The 25,151-nt window shown below is 40.8% G+C and overlaps 1 long non-coding RNA gene across 1 annotated transcript in view; it reads left to right on the top strand.

Annotated features, from left to right (window-relative positions):
- The first annotated feature begins 2,157 nt into the window (after nucleotides 1-2,157).
- LOC119240679 (uncharacterized) overlaps nucleotides 2,158-25,151 on the top strand; it is a 170,546-nt gene continuing 147,552 nt past the window's right edge. Inside the window, exon 1 of the long non-coding RNA XR_008551019.1 lies at nucleotides 2,158-2,185. This is a non-coding gene — a long non-coding RNA (uncharacterized LOC119240679). The remainder of the gene's footprint in view (nucleotides 2,186-25,151) is intronic.

The following is a 25,151-nucleotide window of genomic DNA, read 5'->3' as shown; positions in this document are numbered from 1 at the left end:
GATTGCCTTCAGCAGCCCCCCAGTCCCCACCCCAGGCGTCCTTCTTTGTCCTGTGGGTCTTGGTTCTAACATCTTCTCTCAGAGGCTCTCTCTGACCACCCAAATTAATATTGTTCTCCATGTGTCTCGCTCCCATGCACTCTGAATGTAGTTGCCTAATTTATTTAATTTGACATTAATTTACTTCTTAAATTGTTTATCTTACCCAGAAGAATAAGTTCTAAAAGAATGGGAACACTGCTGTCTAATTTGCAGCACTTCTGCAGTGTCTAGTATATTTCCTCATCCATTGTAATAGACTCTCAATTAATACTTACGGAAAGGAGATAAACTGCCATGTAAGGGAGTAGCCAATATTTCTCCCTCCTGCCCTTAACTAAGTTGCAGCTGTCTTCATGCCTTCTTCCTAAAACGGATGGCAATTAGGATTGACATTTTTCTGAGAGTGAGGAAATATGAATTATTGCTCCCTACCCTACTCCTTCCCAGCAATGCACCTCTCTTCTGCCTGGTGGTCAGACAGGAAATGCAGGTGACTTTTGGACATCCAAGGTAAGGCTTAGGAAAAAGTTGTTTGCAGGGTGTTCCTCAGCAGACAGGACAATGTGGTTTTATCAGAAGCAGATGCATTACAGAATGAGGGTAAAGGAAGTCTGTGCATTTTTCTATGTCCCCAATGGCATATACTCATGTGAAAACCTAGAGCCAATTCATGTCAGCCCATGGTCAGATCTGTAGAGGCCCCTACAAGGGGCCTAACAAGGGCTCTCCCTCATTCTGGGGCACTGCAGAGTGGGAGCTGGCGAGGCAGATGCATGCCGGGAATCTGATCAGCATTCAGCTTAGGCAGCATCAGGGCCTCATTAGTTTTAATGAATTAGCACTTTGGAAAGGAGGGATAATGTTACAGCTAGTGTGTATCCACTGCCTCCTTTTATGCCCAAGTGAAGAATCATCTTTCTTCATTTTTCTTCCTCCTACTAGGTGAAACTTCTCTAAACACTAGAATCATAGTACTCACTTTTTCTATACTCACCCATTCTTCAAGCTGTTTATAGACCAAAATTCACTGCATTTTTGAGTCAGTGCAAGATGGAATCATCCCAAATGGAAATGCTGGGGACTGAAGGGAAACTCACCCATGTGAGTTATCCCAAGACCATCCAAAGTCCTCTCTGTCCTGCTGCCACCCCAAATCCTACCCTATGGCTGAACAATTGTTTTTTGGATCGGATTGGTTTGACCACCTCCCTTGCCAGCAATGTGGGCAAAATAGTGCCTTTGTAACAGAACTGACTGAGGAGAAAATTCAAGAAATAGTGTATGTAAGGATTTTTATAATCTGTAATTCACTTCCCTTTCAAAATAGGTAGTTCTGCTGCAGGTGGGAAGTTGTCACCACGTTGTGAAGGCAATTTTGTTGAAGAAGAAAAGGAGAATGACAGAAGCAGACAGAGTTAGTCAAAGAGCTGGCTAGGCAGAGACAGACCCACAACTGAGAGGAAGGAACAAAGAAGTCGAAAATACTCATGGACAGGCCGCCAGTGACTGCATGTGACATTCATCAAGACAGCAGCACAGACCACCAGGGAAATGTCCTGAGGAGCCACTGATTTTGCCTGAGGGGACTGTTCTTTCCTTTTTCCTGGAGAATGGCTACAATTTTTTGATGGAAACAGAGCCTGAGTAGAATTCAGTTACTAAAATGGAATGAAAATATGATCTGATGACTGAATAATCAGAGCTGCAAAATGCAGAGGGTTAGACCCAGATCACTGACAGAGGAGATTATTCCTCATTCTTCAGAGTCCCTGTAGGCTGTCTGGTGGTCTTATTGTCTGCTTCAAGTCCTGGTTCTGCAATTTATTAGCTGGGTGAACTTGGACAAGTTAAATTTTCTATAATTTCCTCATCGGTAAAACCAGGATTATAAATTGTTCTTGTTATTGCTGTCTTTTGCCAGGTCTGGAGGTTCCATGTGGAGCATTGCACTAAGCACTCTTCCCTTTTGAGGCTGTGTGGAGTGTGCTGTTGGCCATGAACGCATACCTCCAGCCTCAGGAGTGAGCAGGATGAGACCGTTCATCATGAATGGGGAGGAACGTCTTAATAATTCTCCTTTAGAATATTATCATGTTCTGATGAATTAGGATGTGACAAAGGCATTTGGAGAAGAAGCAAATTGGTAAGTGAACTGGCAGCCTTAATCTTAACAATATTTAAAGTTAACAAAAACTGTCGATTCAAAAAGGGAGGAGATTTACAGCTACTGAGAATCAGTTGTGAGCCTGGCAATATGTGAGGTTATTCTACATGTGACATTGGATAAGTGCTCATATTAAAACTTTCAGGTAGGTGTCTTTGCTCTTTTATATTGATAGGTAGATTAGCTGAGGTTCAGAGAGGTCAAACTGCTTGCCCAAGATAACGAAGCACAGCAAAATATTTGTGGTATATGAACGTAGCTGATATTTTGGTTATCCAATCAGATAGTGTATAATGAGTATGGTAATGTGGTTATAGAACCCAAGAGGCTGCTAGTGTGGATTATTCTTTTAGATTTAAGGATGTCTCTGTAAATTCAAGTTCCAGGATACTCATTTTGTCCTAAACACAGAAATAACAAACTATGAAAGAGAAAGCCGGTAAGAAATCAGTTGAGAAAACAGTATTAGGCTCACTGTTTGAAGTTATGGAACTTAATTGGCTGAATATCTCCCTTCATGTATGGAGGCTGACAAAGCAATCATTGGCTAGTTGCCTGGGGACTGATTGCCATGGATCTTAAATTTGAGTGTACATCAGAACCACCCCAAGGACTTGTTAAAACACGGATTGCTGAACCCCCACCCCCTGAGTGTCTGGGGTAAGGATTTGCATTTCTAACTAGTTTCCAGGGATGCTGATGCTACTATTCTAGAGAATACTTTAAGAACCACTATTTAAGAGGAAGCTGTAGGCTCAGGGAATTGGAAGAAAATGGACACAGTCTCATGAGCAGGTACTGTATCAGGCCACCCACTAAATTCATGTCTGAATCAGCAGTGTCCTTAATATCACTATAGATCCAGTGATGCTATGATATAGCCCTGGCTCTGTACTTGAAATATAGGAAATCAAGTAGAGACAAACACTGAATTATTACATAAGGAAGGATGAAAGAAAAATATGAAACAAAATGAAAAAATCCCATTAAAAATGATCCCTAGAAATCAAAGAAATCTGCTAGAAAGTAACATAAAATAGACCACTAAAGTAACTCCAAAAGAAATTAACTAGTTGCACCTCTCTAACAAAATTTTAAAAATAAGTACATTCCACTCCTTGGTATTTATCCAGTACCACTCAAATTAATGTCAAAAATGCTAATGTGAAGGAATATATGCACTCCTGTGTTCATTGCAGCACTATTTACAATAGTCAAGATAATGAAACAACCTAAGTGCCCAACAACAGATGAGAAGATAAAGAAAATGTAGTATATATAAGCAATAGAATAATACTCAGCTGTGAAAAGAAATGAAATCTTGCTATTTTTGATAACATGGAGGAAACTAGAGGGATTTATATTAAGTGAAATAAGTCAGAAGGAGAAAGACAAGAGCCAGATGATTTCATTCATAGGTGGAATATAAAGAAACAAAGGAACAAACAAAACTAAACCAAAATAAGTTCTAGAAATATGATTATAAAATTGAGGCTACTATTGAGGGTAGGAGGGAGTGGGGAAAAAAGAGCGGTGGGGGTACAATGATCTATAGTGAAGGACTATGGGTAATTTTATTGTGGGTGTGGTGTGGTAACTTAATCTGAAGAGGTGTGAACCCATTCCCCAAATCATGCACAGTATTGCAAGCCAATGGAATTTCAATAAGAAAATAGGTATGTTTAGATTCATCACATATATAAAAAAAATCCATTAAAAGTGAGCAAACATTATTAAATAACATGCAGAAATAAAAAGAAAAATAAGTAGAAGACTGTGGAATAGAAATAATCAGAAATCTTACAAATGATGAATGGAGATCATGACAAAGAAACAATATTTGAGAGAAGAATAGCTGAGATTTTTTTCCAGCATTGAAGAAAGACATGAATCCACCAGTTAAAAATGCATATGAAGTACTGAGCAGAATAAAAATAAATATACACTTAGACTTGAAGTCAAACTATAGAGCACAGAGATAAAGAGAAATATTAAAGCTATTAGAAAGAGGACATCCTGCTCTACAAGGAACAATTAAACTGACAGCAATTATCCTGTTAACAAACACAGGCAAAGGAAAACAAAGGAGAAAATCTAAAATTTGAAGGAAAATTAACATCAACTTAAAATTTCATAGCCAGCTCAACGATCATTCTCTCTGCAAACACTGAGAATGTACCAACCACAGGCAGAAACTAGTAAAGAAGTAGATGAATCTAAAAAAAATAAGCTGGGACACTATAAGTGATGGTGAGCACAGAAATGAATTAAATGATTGCATGTATATTGAACCTGTTTGAAAATAAAACACTTCCTCTGGTATTCAAAATGGGCAAAATAAAAACTCTAAACCAGAGATCTACAAACATTTTTTGTAAAGGGCCAAATAGTAAATATATTAGACTTTGCAGGCCATATAGTTTCTGTTGCAACTACTCAACTCTCCCATTGTAAGGTGGAAACATCCACAGACAGTACATAAATGAATGGATGTGCGTGTGTTTCAAAAAATAACCTTTCTTTATGAAAACATGTGGTCATCAGATTTGGCCTGGGAATGGCATTTTGCCCATCCTTGCTCCAGATGATAATAACAAGATACAAGGAAGGTGCTAATCAGTTAGACATTTTACTATCTTTGCCAGGTTTAAAAAGAAAATAGAAATACTACAGAGCTTAAAAATGCCTAGAAATCATATGAGCATAGTTATTAAAAATGTTACAGGTAGCCATAAAAAAGTAAAGTAGATAGCTCCCATGTTACCAGAGAGAAAAAAGGAATTTAAATGAAGTGGATGCTGGTGAAGGTAAATAAGTATGAGACCATATAAATGTTCATTGTGTTTTACCTGCCTCAGTGATCTGGTTAGGTGAGTATGTTGGAAGGGAGATTGACCATGAGCATCCACTCATGACTTGTGAAAGGCCTGCAGACAAGAAGCAAGCTTTACTTGGTGACTAGACCTCCTGGGGAGTTTGTATGTTTGTTTGTTTGTTTGTTTGTGTGTTTGTTTGTTTGTTTGTTTGGATAAGAGGCATCCTAGCCAATACTTAGAAAGAAATAGAACCAGGAGCTCAGAGAGTTGGTCAGTCATTCAATACTTTATAGACACCTCTAAAACAAAATTAGGTCTCAAGTCAAGCACTGAGGACATAAAAATAAAAGTCATTGTCCTTTTCTTCAGGAAGTATAATTTGTAAGTCAGAGTTTCGTGGAGTTAATTGCTGCTAATACTCAGGTTATAATTTACCAAGCAAGAAAGCTTCTTACTGTTACAGGGGCACTTTCTCTGAGAATGAAATTCAGTGACTACTGAACACCCACCTCACTGAAACCCTTCTCTTCCCATCCTCCGTCTTCAACACCCCTCCCACAGAGAATCTGTTCCTCTCTTCTCTTTTCCTAGTTTCTCTTCCTAGCTCCACTAGGAAGACACTGATTATGGCGTGGCTATGAAACTAAGGTGAGCGGAGCACCCCCTTCTCCCTTCACCTCTGTATGTGTCAGTTCTGTAATGGGCTTTCAAGGTTTTTTAAGTTTGTCATTATCTGACTCTTTGGTTTCTCTATATTCCACCTGTAAGTTACACCATGTGATATATTCCTTTCCCATCCTTACTATTTCACTTAGCATAATCCCTTCCAGCTCCATCCATATTATTGCAAATGCATGAATTTATCATTTTTGAATTCTGAGTAATATTCCCATATATATGTCATTCCTATATAATATCCCTATATTATATATAATAGTCCTACATTCCTATAGGACTTGCTCCACATGATAGTAACATATATATATACCTCACATATATTTATATATACCTCATATATATATATATATATACACCTCACATTTTTTAATCCACTCATCTGTTTTAGAGAAGCCAGAGAAGGCAAAGCTGGGGCTAAGATGCAAATTCTCCAGAATTAGCATGGAAATAAATACTTACACCTCAATAAACATTTTCAGTCTAAGCTGTCATGGTAATTAAATATCAGTTCTGACAAATCTGCATGTATTTTTGCATTTGCTTTTATATGATTGCTTTTTATGTGAGGTAATTGTGGAAACTTCTGGAACAACAAGAAAAGCCAGGACAGAGATGGTTTTGTGGTCAGAACCCTGGAAGCCAAGCACACAGAGCTTCCAGAGATGGTTGGTCTCAGGACTTGAGTCTCCAGCATTACCGCCCCATAGGCTGTACTTGCTGATTTATATTTGGCAACCTCTCTGCCTGCCATGGGTCTTTCTTATAATTAGCTGATTCACCCACTTTATAGAATGCATCTCTGATATTTTAAGCAGCCAGTAATAATGATGAACCGTTATTATATGGGCCGGTCTCATAAGGCAGACCTTAGTGAGGAAAAGTCTCTCCCAGGTTCTCTGTTCTGTCTGGGAAGGTTTAGTGCTTTTTGCTTGCCTGTGGGCACACTGGAAATAAACTCTGGGGACCCCTTTGGGAAGAGGCTGAGCACTAGATTAGATTACAAGTCCTTGAACCAGACTATAAGTAAGGCCAGGGTCTCATTCGCTCTGCTCTCCCCACCATCCCTAAAAGCCCAGAGCAGACACCTTGAGGGTGCTCTGTGGTACCTGATGAATTGAACTGGCAGGTTGAGGGGCAGTGGAGTTAAGCTGCTGACACAACCATTTTCAGTTTGGGGGTTGGAAGGGAGGTAGCCAAGATCTGTGTTATTTGTTGGTTTTTATTTATTTATTTATTTATTTATTTATTTATTTATTTATTTATATTTTACATCATTGTTCATTTTTGTGCCACGTATGTTTTCTCCTCTCAGGTGTAGTCCCTGTAAAATTTTCATCACCAATTCACCCGTGCAGTATAACCATAGTCCCTTGTACTAAGCAATCAAAAAAAAACCTGTGTTGTTTGAAGGGAAGAAGCTTGTCTTCCTCCTGGCCCCAGGCAACTTCCTCAAAATGGCTGATATTGGGCCTCCCTGGTGGTGCAGAGGTTGAGCACTGGGCTGCTCCCTTCAGCAGTGTACTTCGTCAGTCTGCCTGTTCTGCCCCCTGCTCTAGCTCTGGTGAGTTCTCTCATGCACTTTTGACTGTACCCAGTGCTTGTATAGATGAATGGATAAATCTTTGAAAAAAAAATGGCCTGATATCACCACCAATAGAGTTGTTGGGGGGTGAGGAAAAAGGGACAGTTGACTCTGGAAAGTTATAAATTTTTTGATGTTCAATATAAGGTACTTTTTCTTTTTGTCTGATTCCTACCAATCTTGGGTAGCAATTTTAATCTCTCTTAATCACTAAGAGAGATTATTGTTTCCATTGACTTTTCTCTGACTTTTGATTCTAACAGCAGTTTAATTTTAAGGGAGTCCTCCCTTTGGCTTAGTAGATGACTTTATTCAACTCTTGATAGCTCCCTGTTGTGTGCCCTCCCCCCCCACACACACTCATTGTTGCAAACTTCAAGTCTCTCCAAGTTCAAATAACTACACTAAAGTGGAGGTGACTTCACCTCTTTGCCAAGAAGGTTGAGGCCACCACATCTAGGTTCTCCTATTCCATTTTTTTTTTTTTTAATAGAGGCATGTTTTATTTATTTATTTGGTTGGTTTTTTTATACAAGCACTGGGTACAGTCAGGAGCGCGGGAGGGTGAGAGAATTCACCAGAGCCAGAGCAGGGGGCAGAGCAGGCAGAAGGAACGAAGTACACTGCTGAGGGGAGCAGCGGGCGGCAGGAGAGGTCTGCGCGCCATGTGGGACCCTCCTCCGGTGGCTGGGGAGCAGCCGGGGATCGAACCGGCGCTGCAGAGGCTGCGGGCAGCTTCGCAACCCAGCGCTCAACCGCTGCGCCACCGGGGAGGCCCTCTCCTATTCCATTTTTATACATGTCCATCTGTTTTTTCATGCTCTTACTTTGTCTAAATAGAACTAAGCTTGCAACTTTCAAAGTTAAATCTCCTGGGTAATCTTCATGATTCCTTCTCCTCCAGTCTCCTTCCAGTTCTTATTTCTTCAGTTATCATCTTCCTCACAATATTTCCCCTCTCTAAATTCTCCTTCCCACATGTCTGTCAAAATGTTTAGGTTATGCCTACCAGAAAGCAAAGCAAAAGACCTCTGCTTGACCCTGCTTCCCTCTTAGTCTATCATTTTTACTTTTATTCATGCTTTTCTATCTCAATTTGCCAGGCAGCCCACTAAGCCTCTTCATTTTCGCCACCAGCAAACCTTTTCCCTTTCAGTCTAATTTCTGTTCGCACTACTCTACAGAAAATTGTTCTCTGCAATGCCACAGTGCTTTCATATTTACCATTTTTAACTAGTCAATATCCAATTGACTGGTCTATTGGATACGCAGGTGTCACGGCCATTAATGTTATATGAATGACCATGGCTTTCTCTTCCTTTCACTCTAAAGACCTCCTCTATCTGTTTAAACCACCCCTTCTTAACTAATTCCTGGATACTAGTTTTGATTGATTACCAATAACTTGCTAATAGGAATGCTTGAATCTAACCTTGCTGGATCTCCTATTGCATTTAACCCATGGTCTTCTCCAGCCCTCTTTGTTTATTAGCCTCTTATTCTCTGGTTCTACCTTTGTCTCCTTTTGCTCCTTTTCCTCAACCTCCTCTTGAATGGTCCTCCCTGGAGTTTAGTTCTTAACTCTTGTGCCTTGTCACTTTACATACTCTCCAGTGGTGACCTGTTCTGACATACAATTCCCTCATCTGTATTTTCAATCCCTGCCTCTGCCCTGAATGTCCTTCTTGATGTTTTCTCCCCACAGCCTCATAGGATGCTCAATAAATCAAGTATGGACTCAGCATTGTCTCCTCTAAATGTGGCCCTCCCAACCTCTACTCTTGGTTACTGGCTCCTCATTGATGAAGGTTTTAAGTTAGAACCTTCAGAATCCGAAGTTAGAACCTTCCTTCCTTCGCCTCTATCCACTCTCTGTTATAGATTAGTCAATTTAACCTACTAAGTATTTCTCGAAATTCGTCCTTCCATTCTCCCTAGAACTTCTGCCCCAGTTCAGGCTCTCATTATTTCTTGCTTGGATTCTCAATAGGTCTCTATGCTTCTAGGTCATTCCTTCTTAAAGCAGTCTTCTTCAGAGTAGGAACATCTATTTTTAAAATACAAATCTGTCCCTGTTATTTTCCCACTGTAATCACTTGGATAAAATCCAAACTGCTTACATGGTGTAAAAGGCCCTTCATTGATCAATCTTTGCCAATTCCTCCACACTCACCTCCTTCCACAGCCTCCCCTAATCTTCATTCTCAGTAACATTGAGCTGCTTGTGGTCAGTCCTCTCCCAGCTTACACATAGTTTCTGCTGTTGCTTATGGCTGTGCCTTTACTCCTGATGTCCTTCCTGCATTAATGAGAAACCCTACCCTACTATGCTTGACTGGATGAGTCTTACTGAGTAAATATCCTCAGTGGTTCCTTAATAACCTGGTGTACATCTCAATTACTGCCCTTCCATGGAGTTTGATGACTTTGCTGGTTGTCTGTTACTCTTCTGCTTCCCAATTATACTTTGAGTTTCTCCTTAAACAAAAACTTAGGATTTCCAAATTGGTTTTGCCCAGCCAAGAACGCTATCTATTGGTAATAGACACCTTAAGAGATATATTGCTAGAAGGCATCATTATCCTCCCTGATACCTATATTCTGTTTTTTCCTCTCTCTCAATAAAAATGTTTTATATGATTATTATGTACTTTACTGGAAACTGGAAATCACTGATAAAATGATGGACTGGGTATTTGAGCTTGTGGTGTTCACAGAGATGTGGGTCCCCTTGTGGTCCTAGTCTATTAGCCACTCTGTAATTCAAAAGTTATCCTGATACATTTGTATTTTCTTCCTCTATCACCTTTTGAAATGACAAATTCCATAAATTATTACCCATTATGTGAAGTAAAGAAGAGACTACCATGGAAGTTAAGAGCTTTAGATTTGGAAATATTAGAGTTCAAACTTCACTCTCTCACACTCTAGGTGTTTGACTTTGGACTAATTAACTTCATCAAGTGCCAGTCTCCTTATAAGTAAGGAGAGAAAAGAATACCTAACTCTGAAAATATGTATGAGTATCATATATGATAACATCTGTAAAAAATACTCAACTTAGTGCCTGGCACAGGGAAAGTACTCTGAAAGTGGTAGCTATTGTTATTACTGCCCATATAGCAAAAGATGTTATATAGGAAAAAATTACAGGAACTGGGAACTGAAGCAAATCACTGGAACTCCCTTGACTTTTGTAAATTAAGGAGGTAGAAGATGTGATCTTCATTGTCCCCTTCCTCATCATCCTTTTCAGAGAACCAACCTACCCTCAACTCTTGGAGTAGCTCTTTTTGCTGTGCCTCTGTTTACCCTGACAACAGATGATGGAAATAGAGGTGGACACTTGAGTCAACTAGGCCAACAAGATTTTCTTCCAAGTAATCATGCGAGGAGCATAAGGAGAAAGGCATAGAGTTGAAATGGGAGTCAGAGGCCAAAGTCATGAAAATAATTTTAGGTTATTGGAAAGCCATGGAGAATCACTCTGTCTCTGCCACCCACCTCCCCCTACCCTGCCCAAGAAAGTGCAGAGAGAGAAAACTGAGAAAAGCAGAGCAGAGAGGAGCAAAGATGCCCAACGGATAAATAAAGAAATCTCTTTGTGAGCCTGGCTAGGGGTTTGTCTATTTATTTATTTTTTCGAAGAACCAGCTTTTGGTTTCATTGATCTTTTGGATTGTTTTTTTAGTTTCGATTTCATTTATTTCTGCTTTGGTTTTTATTATTTCTTTTCTTCTACTAGTTTTAGGGTTTTTTTTGTTGTTATTGTTCTTTTTCTAGTTCTTTGAGCTTTGAGATTAGGTTGTTTCTTTGAGTTCTTTCTTGTTTCTTGATATGAGCCTCTATTGCTATATATTTTCCTCTTATTACTGCTTTGCTGCATCCCATACATTTAGGAAATTGGTGTCCTCATCATTCAACTCAAACAATTTTTTAATTTCTTCTTTGATCTCCTCATTAGTCCAGTGGTCTTCCAGTAGTGTGGGTTTCAAGTGAGAATAGCACATTAAAAAAAAACTAGCAACAACAAATGTTGGCGAGGATGTGGAGAAAAAGGAACTCTCCTGCACTGCTGGTGGGAGTGCAAACTGGTCCAACCACTATGGAGAGCTGTGTGGAGATTTCTTGAACTACTAAACATAGAGCTTTCATATGATCCAGGTATTCCACTCCTAGGTATTTACCCAAATGACACAGAAACAGTAATTCCAAAGGGCACCTGTACCCCTATGTTTATAGTAGCACTATTTATAATAGTTAGCTATGGAAGCAATCCAAATACCCCAAAATATACAAATGGATCAAGAAGATGTGGTACATATACACAATGGAATATTACTCAGCAATCAAAAAAGATAAATACATGCAGTTTGCAGCAACATGGATGGAGCTAGAAGGGAGCATGCTCATCAAAATAAGTCAGAAAGAAAAAGAAAAATACTGGATGGTGTTACTCATAGCAGGAATTTAGAAAACCTAAATAAGAGACCAGGAAAAAGACTAATCAATACAAAGTAAAAATCAAAATCAACAAGCAACTATAAACCAGAGGCACACTATGGGGGGGGGAAGGGGGGGGGAAGGAAGGACTAGAGTCAAAATAACGGGGGGGGGGTTGCAATTGTATGGGGAATATAACCAAAATGAAAATGCATACATTGTGCAAAGATGAAAAAAGTTGTAAGAATTATATAAAATAAAATATTTAAATTAAAAAAAAAGCAAAACATAAGCAGAAAAAAAAAAAGAAATCACAACATGTAAGATTCCGGTTTTAGGTCCCTTGAGTTCCTATGAAGCCTTGTTTCTTGTCTCTGCATGTCAGTAAAATTGACTGTTGTGTCTTCATATAAGGCCCCTTTCCTTAATCTGATTTGGGTTGGTCTCTTTGCCCAGCAGTAAAATTATACCTAATCTCTAAATTTACCTTCCAATCAAAAACCCCATATGATGGTTTTATGATCTCTTTTTAGTCTCCCATCTCAGGATTTGAGAAAAGAACTTCTCCCAACTGTGCTTAGGGTGTTCTTGTTTATATTATATCTCCTACCTAAAGTAAGGAATGTTGAATTTTAAAAAAATTCCTGAAATGACCATTTCTTCCTCCTTCTTTGGGCTCCCCTTTCCTTAGATTTTCTTCCCTTACATATGTTTTTACTCAAAGAAGAAAAATTCTGAATTCTCACAGAATTTAGGCTTTAGGGAAATCTAAATTTAAAAAGTTTAAGTTTAAAGGAAGATGAATATTGAGTGTGCTTTCAGATGCTCAATATTTTGCTCATCTTTGGGGTGGAGGCAGGAAATGATCTTTGATGAATCCACATTCCCTTCACTGGATTTGGCTCCAGATTCTTCACTTTATTTAAATATTCTAGAATTGTCACCCCTAAACTTTGACCCTAATGAATAAACAATACAAGGAACCAATCACTTTTTATTTTTAGCACTTGTGAGTGAGTTAATTGGACTTGGAAAAATAACTATGCAGAATACATTGAGGGAAAGTCCTGGGGTGGGTAGTGCCCTGGGGAAGCTTTCACTGTACTATCCAAATAGCAACCACATGTGGTTATTTACATCTAAGTCAATTAAACATAAATACAATTAGGCATTCGATTTTTTATTTTCACCAGCCAATTTTTAAGTCCTCAATAACCACATATGACTGGTGGGTAATATTTTCGATGGTGCAGACATAGATTTTATCCATCAACTGCAGAAAGTTCTGTGGTCAGTGCTGTCCAGTGGGACCTCCACTTTCAGAAAACCTGCAGTACAAAACAAGTTCTACAGATTTATAGAAAGTGAGCCCTGAGTAGAAAAGACAAGACAGTGGCTCTTGGTATAGGTGGTATTTAAGGACAACATCTGTAGGCAAGAGTGGCCCAATCAATCAACTGAACTGTGAGAACAAAATAATAGCTTCTAGAGAGGAATAGTTGGTATAGACTGCACTTGGTTGTGGAACAACCATCCCACCCCCTGTGCCAACTCAGTAGCTAAAGATTTATTTCTTTATCATGAAGTCCAACGAAGGCTGGACAAATCTTTTCCAAGGTTGCAAGGAAACTGTGAGATGAAAGATACTCTGTTGACTCAGAAGTGGGAAAACTTGACTTCTCACAGTCTGTTAGCTAAAGCTAATCACATGACTCCAGTTCATCTTCAAAAGAGGTTTGGAAATGTTCATCTTCAAAAGAGGGGAGCAAATGTGTATTTGGCTAGTACAAATTATTTCTATGACAACTAGAAAGAGCAACTAGTAGATCCCCAGTCCTATTAGTAATATTCTGTAAAATAATAAAGGCAGGGACTTTGAACTTGGAGCTTCTTGAGAATTGAAACCATATCAGCACTCATATGGCAGCTAACATACAGCAAGTACTTAATTAGCAATTGCTTGATCGTGTTGATCTGGGCATCAGAGGTGGGGCCCAGAGTGGCCCCTGGGTACCAGAAAGCAGGAAAACTTGATGCTGAAGCACAGGGCATTGGGCTAGATTCCTTAAAGTCCCTAGGATTACAGGTGGATTGGCCCAAAGTCAGGACAGAGTCAGGTCTCAGCTATGGATAGAGGGAGATTGAAGGGACTAAGTACTTGGCAAGGTTGTTGTGTTTTGTCCATCCACACATATCACTAAGGTCTCTCTCAAGTCTAATCTTTTCAGTTTGATACTTTACTTCTGTAAATAATTTAATGTCTACTGCAGACATGGAGACTTTATTGGAAATGCCCTTATGAAGATCGTTGGTAAAGATATAGCACTAATCCTTTATGCTTATCTTCCTGGAGGAGTGACCGTCCCTTTACCCGTATCCTTTATTTTCTCTCTCTCAGTTCATTCCTTGTTTCTAACAAAACTTCTTTCCTCACATACCCATCATGCCCTGATTTCTTATAGTCTTTGAAATGGAATCTTGCCAAAGGCTTATTGAAAGTCTGAGTAGATTACATCCACCAGTTCCCTTATCTACATGTCTATTTATTCACTTCTAGAACATCCATAAATAAACATTGGCTGTGTCCCAAGGTTCAATCCTTGGGGCTCTGTTCCTGTCTCTTCATTCTCTCACTTTGGGATCACATCTACTGTTGAAGCTTTAACTGCCTCCTCTCCAGGGATGATCCCTACAACTCTGCTCTCTTTCCAAGCTCCAATGCTGCATCTGCAACTGATAGCTCCCTCCCAATGTGTCTAAAACTGAGTATAACACCACCCCTCCAAAACTCACTCCCCCTCTTGGCTCTCCTATTTCTGTCTATTGTATCATCAACTTTCTAATCACTCAAGCTTAACACCATGACTCAGCTCTGACTTCTCACTCTCCCTCCCTACACTCCCACCCCATATACAATTAGTCATCAAGTCCTGTGCTTCTTTCATCATGTCTCTTATATATCTTCCCTCCATTCTCTTTTGCACTGTCATCATTTAAATTTAGGTCTCTATGGCTTTATTCTTGGTGTATTACAGAAGTCATGCTTCTTCTCCTACCAACTTACTTTCATTTGTTCATATTAACTTTCTGAGCTTGTAGACATCTAGACCTATATTAAAATCTTAGTGCTATCCTTTATAAACCATGAAGTTACTTTACCTTTCTGTGTCCCAATGACCCTATCTCCAAAATACAATTAATAATTAAGACAGCATAAGTGAGTGTTAGGTATTTTACTATATTCTAAGCATTGCCCTAGATGTAATGTACATTATGTCATTTAATCTTCCACAATAACCTCATTAGGTAAGTATTATTTTTGTATTACAAATAAGGAAGCCCAGAAAAGTTAAATAAATTTGTCCAAGAGCACCAACTAATAGATATGAGTTTGTGTTCAAACCTAGGAAGTTTGATTCTGCAATCTATACCTGACCATTCTCTTACCCTGGCTGCTAACACAGTAGTTACTCAATAAATGTTAGTTATGTTGACAATCACCATATAAAATGCAGTTTTTATCTTCCTGCTAAAAAGTCTTTAGTGGTCAGACTTTGTAGAATAAAATCATGTAAGTTTACTACTGTAAGATTGTACCCACTACATAAAGCATTGTAGTGTATTCCCATTGTACTTATGATTATTAAAAATCTATAATATACATATGTGTCTCATTATGATAGAGAAATATGCATTAGACTAATACTCTCAGTAAGAAGCATAAACTGTGGATAAAATTACATAAGGATTATATAGAAGTTTAAGAGAGCATACCGAGGCAGCCAGGACATGAAGAGTTACCACTTTAAAGACATAAATTTATAGTTTTAAATGAAAGTATTAGAAAATAAAGGCTTAAAATCAATTATCTAAGTATAACTTCCAAAATGTTTAAGAAGAATAATTAATCCCAAAGAAAGTTAAAAGAAGAAAAAAAATCAAAAGCAGAAATCAATAGAAAATAAATGTGTAATAAAGAAAACCAACAGACCAAAACTTTGTTTCTTTAAAATTTTAATAAAAATAAAGTACATCAAGACTGCTCAGGAAAATGGGAGAGAAGATAAAAACAATATCAGGAATTTAAAAAAAGGAGTCATTACTACAAACCCTACAGATATTACAAATATAAGAACTGGATGTTATGAATGATTTTCAGTCAATACATTTGAAAGCTTAGTAAAATGAACAAATTTGTAGGAAAAAAGCAAATCCATCAAAACCAACATAATAAGAAATGAAAATTGGAAAGTTTCCATAAAATTAATCCTTATTTTAAACCTTCCACAAAGAAAACCCTAGGCTCAAATTATTTTACTGACTTTTGAAAATTTAGGAAAAAACCTCTGTTAATATTAAATAATCTCTTCTTGAAAATAGAAAAGAGAAATTTCTTAACTCATTTTTATGAGGACAGCATAACTGTGATACCAAAACTTGACAGGGATATTATAGGAAAGAAAAATTACAGGCTAATCTCACTTATAAAAATAGAGGCAACAGTAATAAAGAAAATATGAAAAAAATTAATTTAGTAATATATCAAAATAATAATATATTATGGCCTTGTGGGATTTGTTCCAGAAATTCAAGAATAGTTTAACATTAGAAAATCAATCAATGTAATTTATCATCTTTATATAATAAAGGAAAAATGTCATGTAATCTTCTCAATAAGGGTAGAAAAAGTATTTGGCAAATTTCAAAACTCTCATGGCTTAAAAAAAAACCAAACTAATGGCCTCCCTGGTGGTGCAAGGATTAAGCACAGCACTGTGAAACTGTCTGCAGCCTCTGCAGCATGAGTTCGATACCTGGCCAGTCAGGGAGCTACACACATGGCGCAGCAGACCTCTCCTGTCTCGCCTGCTGCTCCCCTCAGCAGTGTATTTCAGTCTGCCTGTTCTGTTCCCTACTTTGTCTCTGGTGAATCCTCTCACCCCTGTACCTCTGGCCTATACCCCAGTTGTTGTATGCATAAATAAATAAATCTTTAAAAAAAAAAAACCTAGGAAATTGGGACTAGAAAGGAATTTCCTTTCCTAATAAAATGTATCTTCTAAAATCTTACTTAATGGTGAAATATTGAAAGCTTCCTCCCTGAGATTAATAATGAGGTGAGACTGTCTGCTATCATTTTTTCTACTCAGCATTATATTGGATATACTAGCCAGGACAATAAAACCATGAAATAAAATCAATATGAATTAGAAAGAAAGAAAACAGTCATTTTTTTGCAAATGATATGATTAATATATAAGATATCCAAAAATATACACAAATTATCATAAATGATAAGTAATTTTGGCAAAATGTTAGCATTTCTGTATAGCAGGAGTAAGCCACTAGGTAATAAAATAAAAAACAGATGCCATTACAATAGTAAAACTATCAAATTACTAGAAATGAATTGAATAAATATAAAAGTTGCCAAGCATTCCAAGCATTACTGAGAGAAAACTAAGTGGAGAAGTGTTCTCACACTGAAAAACTCAATATTAGAATTTTATCAATTTACCGTAAGTTGACCACAAGAGTCACATAATTCTAATCAAAATACCAGTAATATTTTTATGTGAAAATGGACAAACTTAAATTTACATGGAAATGCGAAATGAGACTAAGATAATCATTTCTTTAAAAGATTTATATTTATGCATACAAAAACTGGGGTGTAGGCCAGAGGTGGGGGGGGTGAGAGGATTCACTAGAGACAGAATGGGGAACAGAACTGACAGATTTACTGAAATACACTGCTGAGGGGAGCAGCAGGTGAGACAGGAGAGCTCTGCTGCATGTGAGTTACCTCCCTGGCCAGGGATTAAACTCATGCCACAGTAGATTCCAATAGCTTCATAGTGCTGAGACCTGAGCCCCTGTGCCACCAGAGAGGCCCCTAACCAAGAAAATCTTGAAGATGATCACAGTTGAAGAACTAGATTGGATACAGTACTTACTATAAAAGTTAAATAATTAAGGGACTATGTTGTTGATGCAAGGATAATCAGTTAGATGAGTGAAGTAGAATGTAGAGTCTGAAAAAGGACCTATACAAGTATTGTTTCCTAACTTATGGTATAAAATACACTGTTGTGCAAAGCAGAAAAAATAATCTTTTCAATGTATAATGTTAGGTCAACTATTGAATAGATATGTACATAAATAAATAAATCTTGTCTCCCATCTTACACGACACACAAAAAATCAAATCAAAAGGGACAATGAACCTAAATGTGAAAGGTAAAAACCATAAAGCTTTTAGAGAACACCATAGGAAACTGTCTTCCTTTCCAATACAGGAAAGGATATCTTAAGACACACACAAATATCTAACTATAAAGGAAGAAATTAACAAATCATATAGTATTAATGTGGATTATTAACATTAAGTACTTATTTATGCATATACACACTTATAACAAAATATTATTTTACAGAATATTTACAGAACATCGGCAAAAATAAGGTGTGAACTTCTTAGTGGGAGAGAGGAAGAGAGGAAAGGAAAAGAAAGGGCAGAGAAGGGAAGGAGAAGGGAAAAATTAAAGGATAAGTCAGACATCTTTCTTCTCCAATAGGCAAAATCTTGAACAGGTATTTCACAAAAGGGACTGTCCAAAAGGCCAGTGTGAAAAAGCTCCCAACCAACTGGTCATCAGGAACACACCAATTAAAATTATAATAAACCATGATGCATTGGCATAGCATGGATATTCAGTATTCTCATATTGCTGATGGGAATATAAATTGGTACAACCACTTTGGAAAACTCTTGGACAGAAAATACTCTAGTTAAATAACTTTGACCCAGAAATTCCAATTCTGGGTGTATTACCAAAACATAAGATGAAATTAAATAAAATATCTGTGTATATGTATATGTACAAGTCTATAAGACTATCCAAATACTTCCAAAAATTTTTATCACCCCCAAATAGAAATTCTGTACCCATTATATAATAACTCCCCTTTCCTATCTTCCTAACCTATCAAATCTCTTTTTTTGCTAAGGATAGGGACTTCCTTCTATATTTCTATGAATTTTATAATAACTCCCCTTTCCTATCTTCCTAACCTATCAAATCTCTTTTTTGCTAAGGATAGGGACTTCCTTCTGTATTTCTATGAATTTTCTTCTTTTAGATATTTCACATAAGTGGAGTCATATAGTATTTGTCTTTCTGTGTCTGGCTTTTTTCACTTAGCATAGTATCTTCAAGTTTCATCTGTGTTGTTTTATGGAGTCATGGCTCATTTATTTTTCATCAATGTATAGAATTCCATGATAAAACTACATTTTATTGATCCATTCCACTGCTGATAGTTTTTTCTCCCAGTTTGGGGTCATTACAAATAATGTTGTCAGGAACATTCTTGCAATTTATTCATGTTCATGTGTTGTGTCCTTTTCATATCTTGTATTTTTCTTGTGCCTTCCCCTCCTAGGGGCCTTTGCATGTATTGTTTCTGCTGCATAATGTACCTTCGCTTCTGTTTTTAACCTAACTGCTCTTCTTCCTTCAGATACTAGTTTGATTTTCATGTCATCAGGAAGCCTGCTCTGACTGGCATCTGAAAACATTCTTACCTCATCATGGGATTCTTACCATGGCACTGACCACCATTTCAGTTTGTGGATATTTGATTTATACAAGTTTCATAAAGGAAGCTCTGTGTGATTTTGTTCACCTTTCCAATCTGATGCCTAGCACAGTGCCTGCCAAAATGTGGATGCACATAATAATGAATGAATGAATGAAACAAATGAACAGTTGAGTGAGTCCAAGGCTCTCCAAAAGAAGCCCACAATCATATATCCAAAAGTGTGATACAGACCCTTGTTCCCTTTTGTTCCTTTTAACTCACCTCTGTGTGGGCACTCACCCTACCACAGTTCACAGGCAAGCACACAGTCACACATGGGCATGCATGCAACTTGCAAGTGCACACTGGCTCAGCTTTCAGCTAGGTCACAGAGCTTCCTTCTTCCTTTCCACGTCCTTCAGCTCTTATTTTCTGTAGTGCTTGTTAGTACAGGCTAATCGGTGGAATCATATGAAATGGTGAGGTGATAGCAAAGTGGCTCTCCTGCACCCCAGTCAGGATGAGCAGGAATAGGGGCAGGACAAGCTGATTGTGTTTCTCTCAGACTTGCTGCTTGATTGAGCTCCTTTGCACTCACTGGACTGGGTGGTTATTCCTGTCACTCTGGACCAAGCAGGATGCACCAAGAACTTTTCAAGCTGCCACTCGGAGAGCTTAAGTGAACTTCAGACCAGTTGTGAGTGATCGACATTTCCCTCCACTCTGCCCTGCCACCGAGCTCCAGCGAATGAGTTTGCTGTTTGGGGTCATGATTTCAGCATTCCAGTCAATTTCCCACTCATCACATGGCCCAGTGGACCGGGACCCAGAGCCCAGGATCCTAGCCCCTGATCCTCCCCCTGAATTGATTGGGGTTTCTGAAAGCAGAAGCTGGAACATCAGGGATCATAGGAGCTAACCCAAGAGGCAATTTATTAACTGCTGTGCAAGATGGGGTAATGGGACGGGGATCATACCGGGGTCCTGTCTTCAAGGGTAGATGGACCATCCAGATGCTGTCTAACCATCTTCCTGATTAGAGGAGGCCTTCCCCCCAACACCTCCCCTCACACAAATGACAGATATACATGTGGTCACACTTTTGTTCATTCCCTCTAGAGGTGCTCTGGAGAGTTCACCTCTTGTCACTAAACTACATTTCTTTGCTTCATTCAAATGTCTACTTTGACTTTTTCATTCTGGAGACTGGGAACAGGTGTTCAATTGCATTCATTCATTCATTCATTCATTCATTTCACACATATTCGGTTGTGTGAATGCCAGTGCCAGGCAGGTCCTGTAACAAGTCGGTGGTGACACATAATGAACATGGTCCCTGTCCTCCTGGAGGTTCTGGTTAATTGACAGTAAACTGGCAAATAATTATAAATTATAGTGAATGAGCAGAGCAAGAAAAATTAGCTGTAGTGATAGAGAGCAAAAAAGTGAGGCAGAGAGAGGAGGTGGAAGGAGGCTTTAGATTTGGGGGCCCGGAGGACCTCTCAGCAGAGGTGCTGTTTAAGAAGAGGAGGCGCCAGAGGCCAGGCGTGATCAGCGTGGGGAAGAATGTCTCTGGGCAGAAGAACAGCAGCTGTGCAGATGCTGGGCCACAGAGGCAGTGCCCAAAGCAGGGCCCCAGTCCTTCTGCAGAGGACATGGTGTACCCCCCGGGCTCTAGCTTTTTGACTTCTCACCACTAAGGAGAAGGACTCCCTCTTCTACACAAATGCCTCTTTCTCCTCCAGCAGAAGCCTCATGCCAGCCCACCCAGCCCTGCCAGCAGTGTCAGCTGATCACTGAGCAGTTACAATCAACAAAGAGGGAGAAAAGTAGGAGCAGAGAAAAAATTCCCACCGAAGTCACAGAGGTCATCTGGCTGGGGGTACAGGCTTTGGGGAGGCATTCATTCTGTTTCCACATCCCCCCGCATTCCGAGGGACTGTGAGTGGTACTAATTGCTGCTACTGCCACCTCTACTGCTCCCATTTCTGTGGCAATTTGCTGCTTATAAAATGCTTTTCCACACATTAGTCCTTGTGGTCCTCCCCACCCCTCTATCAGGAGGATGTACAGGCCTGATCACCCTCTTTTTCAAGAGCATATTCCTGGTTGCTTAGTGCTTAGTTCTGCCCCCTAAAAATCCCTTTATTTGTAGTTCTTTAACTTTTATTAAATCTTTAAGTCCGTGTTACTCAAAGTGTGAGTCTTGAACCAGGAATGTCTGTATCATGCAGGAACTTGCTAGAAATGAAGATTCTCATATTTCAGCGCAGACCTACTGACTTGGAAATGGCATCCTAAAAACATTCCCTCGGTGACTTCTGCCCACCGAAGTTTGAAAAACACTCATTGAAGTCCGTTCAAGTTAGTCAGAATTTTCTGAAATTTGCTGCCGAAAAGCATGCTGGACTGAAAGTATACCTCGGGTTCAGATTTTCTTAGGGGTCTAGGAACATTTTTCTGATTCACACATTCCAAAAGGCAGGTGCCCACCCCACATCTCCGTGTGGAGTCTGAGCTCCAGCACACTAAGAGAATTCTTTACAACACCTGGAGTTGTAGTCCTGGAGATTGTAGTTCTGGAGTTGTAGTCCTAGAGACAATGGCAGGGATGCCCCAGGGAAGGGAAAGTGACTGAAGAGGAGAGGTACCCCCAGGCCTAAAAGGAAAGTCTGGACAGGGTCACAGGCAGGTTGCAGGGTTAGCACACAACAGCTTCCCTTTGCCGAACAAAGTGGGTGACACAAAGGACAATGGAAATTGGTCTGGGAGTTTTGTTGGGAAACTGATTAAATGTACTTGCCTCTCAGGGGTTGAGGGAGTGGCCAAAGTTAAAGAAGGGACTCAGGGCAACTGTCCCCAAGGATGGGATGGACTGCCCAATGAAGAGGGACTGGCTTCCTTTGGGGAGGTGGTTGCAAATCCAGTTTTGGAAGCAGATATGGTTTAAACCTTTAGGAATACACTTGGATTTTCTGCTCCATTCTGCATCCCACTAGTTTCGCCTGTCTCTGTGTAAGAAAGGCTCTACTACCAAGTTTCAGGTCTGGGAGAAGAATACCTATCTGCTTTCTCACACCCAGCTGGTCCAACTCCTAAGGGCATGGGAGGACCGGATCTAAGAGTGCTTTTATGATAGGGTCTCTCAGTGTGGGGCACAGGGCACATTCATTCATGCAGATAATACCATCCATTTGCCCTCCGCCTGATGGATTATGTGTCCAGTTACCCTTCCCTCTCACCAGTGACTTTATGTGATACATGGTGGTTTGTTTATCCTGGGAATCAATGTTACAAAGTAGTTTAGAGTATGAAATTTGCATTCAAATATCACTCCTTGGAATCCTGGCTCTCATTATCTGTGAAATGTTGGAAAAATTAGCCTTTCTGAATCCCAGTTCCTTCCTTTGTGAAATGGGATAGAAATATCTACCTCCCAGGATTGGTATTAAGATTAAATGAGAGGGCCTCCCTGGTGGCGCAAGGGGTTAAGCACCACAGCACTGTGAAGCAATTCGCAGCCTCTGCAGCATGAGTTTGATCCCCGGCTGGCCAGGGAGCAACCCACATGGCGCAGCAGACCTCTCCTGTCTCGCCTGCTGCTCCCCTCGGCAGTGTGTTTCAGTCAGTCTGCCTGTTCTGTTCCCCGCTCTGTCTCTGGTGAATCCTCTCACCCCTCACATCTCTGGCCTATACTCCAGCTCTTGTATGCATACATAAATAAATCTTAAAAAAAAAAGACTAAAAGAGAGAGCCTGTCTCTAGCCCTCAGGAAGCAACCAAAGAATGGCAGCTGTCATTAGTGATGTTCTGCGTGTCTTTGAAGGCAGCTGGCTTGGGGAGCCCGGGTTCCTGGGCGTCCAGTCATGGGCTGGGAACCTGTGTTGCCTGAGGAGGTGCAGGCGCAGTATGGGGATCAGCCTGGGACGTGGGCACTGAAGACTGGATTCCCAGAAAGTGTTCATCCTGTCCACCTGACTGGATGAACCAGATAGAGAGACAGAGAGAAGTGGAAGCTTCTTTGCAGTCCCAGAAACTAACACCCCCTTACATGGCCCCAACCCGCCGGACTGTGAAATTGAGATCATTACCTGCTTCCTCACAAGTTCCCTTGACTGGCTCTCTTAATCATCTTGAAGCAGGTGCCTGAGTGCATGTGCACGTGCTTGGGGCGGGGCGGGGGGGGGTGATCCTCGGCTCTACATCCTGCGGGACCCCTCTGTCTGCTACAGTGAACTGTGGGTGCATCTTCCCCATTGCCTCCACACCCTCCTCAGCCCACCACCAACACCTTCCTCCCACACTTCCTACTAGCTGTTCATCTGCCCGTGCACTCAGGCTGTGATTAGGAATCACATCCAACAACACAAGGGTAACAAGATGTAGCTCCTCAAATTATTCAGTGACCTGACAGACCACAGAAGGGGTTCAGGCTGCAGATGGGGAGGATGAACTACTGGGTTGGCATATAGCCCCTTTTCATGATGATAGTAGCTCGTGGAGAGAAAAGGAGGGACCCTTCAATTTTGGAGGACCCCAGTACCTATGGGGGTGTGAGCGGGCTCCTCCTGGTGCTGTAGCTTTGGCGCCCTGGCAGGGAGGCATTGGAGGGAGCTGGAGGGGTCCCAGGCTATGAGAAGCTGAATGTGAACACACTGTGGGCACAGTTGAGGCTCCTTGGCAACTCCCCCAAAATAACCAGCAGTTGCTGCGGGTGAAGGGGACTGAGATCTCGCATTCCTTGCAATCGACTGGCCTCAGGTGCCCGTGATGATGTGTCCACCTGTGCTCTGCAGGCTGGCGCTTGCACGGCGTCACAAAATAGCGCGGGCTGCACACCTTAAATAGCAGATGCCCTGCACAGGTCTGGGGGCGAGGTCCGGCAAGATGGCGGCAGAGCAGAGGCCCCAGGCTCACGCCTCCCAGGATCCACAGCAAAAGTGCTGCTCAACAATGACAGCGGCCCCTGAGAGAGAAACAGACGACTGTCGTATCCACGGAGAGTGACGGCACGGCAGGCGGGGGTAGGAAAAACTGTAATTAAACTGTGTTTGGAGTGATACTGGGCGGTAGCGCCCAGGAGAGGGAGGTGCGGCTGCTGTCTGGAGCCCTCTGCTGCTGCTAACTCAGGGGCACGCGCTCGCACTGGGGATTTTAAAACTGGTGACTGTACTGGAGAAAGGGGTGTGCTTTGTCGGCATGCAGGACAGAGGGTGCACTGCCGGAGAGTTGCAGGAACAGGGGTGCAGAGGGATGATTGCTGGCTTGAGCCTGAGGCGCTCAATGGAGAGCAGCTGGGGCCCGCATGAGGGGAGGCCCAGGCCGGATCACCTGTGTCTCCTCGAGGCTAGTTTGCAGCCTGAGGCTTTGCTATTCAAGACACCTGCCTGACCCCATGGAGCCCAAACCAAGACTACTGAAGGGCCTTGCTAACCCGCATTTGAAGCACCTGGACCTTAACAGGCACAGTGCCCCACGCTGAGGCTCCCTCTTGGAAATGTAAGCACACTGGCTTGTGGCCGTGTCTCCACTGTCATCCCCACTCAGCACTCCTGCTGCGCCACCACAGCATCATGGTTGAGCTGGCATGAGACTGTTCAGGATGTCTTGGTGCCTGGGAAGTCCAGGATCAATGCCAGCAGAGGTGGTTATTGGCGAGGGCCGGCTTCCTGGCTTGCGGACGGTCGCCTGAGCACCTCCACCTTCCTCTCAACTTGCCAGGGGCTTGCTCATCCCCTTCCTTCCGCTCTTGCTTGGCTTCAGTCCATTCTCCAAACAGCATTCCAGGTGAGCTTTCTAAAATGCATTATCCGACAACGCCACTTCCGGTGGCCTCCCACTG

The sequence above is a fragment of the Talpa occidentalis genome, unplaced genomic scaffold (assembly GCF_014898055.3).
Source record: "Talpa occidentalis isolate TD23 unplaced genomic scaffold, MPIMG_talOcc4v2.1 talOcc4.12, whole genome shotgun sequence".
Lineage (NCBI taxonomy): Eukaryota > Metazoa > Chordata > Mammalia > Eulipotyphla > Talpidae > Talpa > Talpa occidentalis.
Note: the sequence above shows the minus strand (reverse complement) of the source record. Positions and strands in the feature narration are given on the sequence as shown.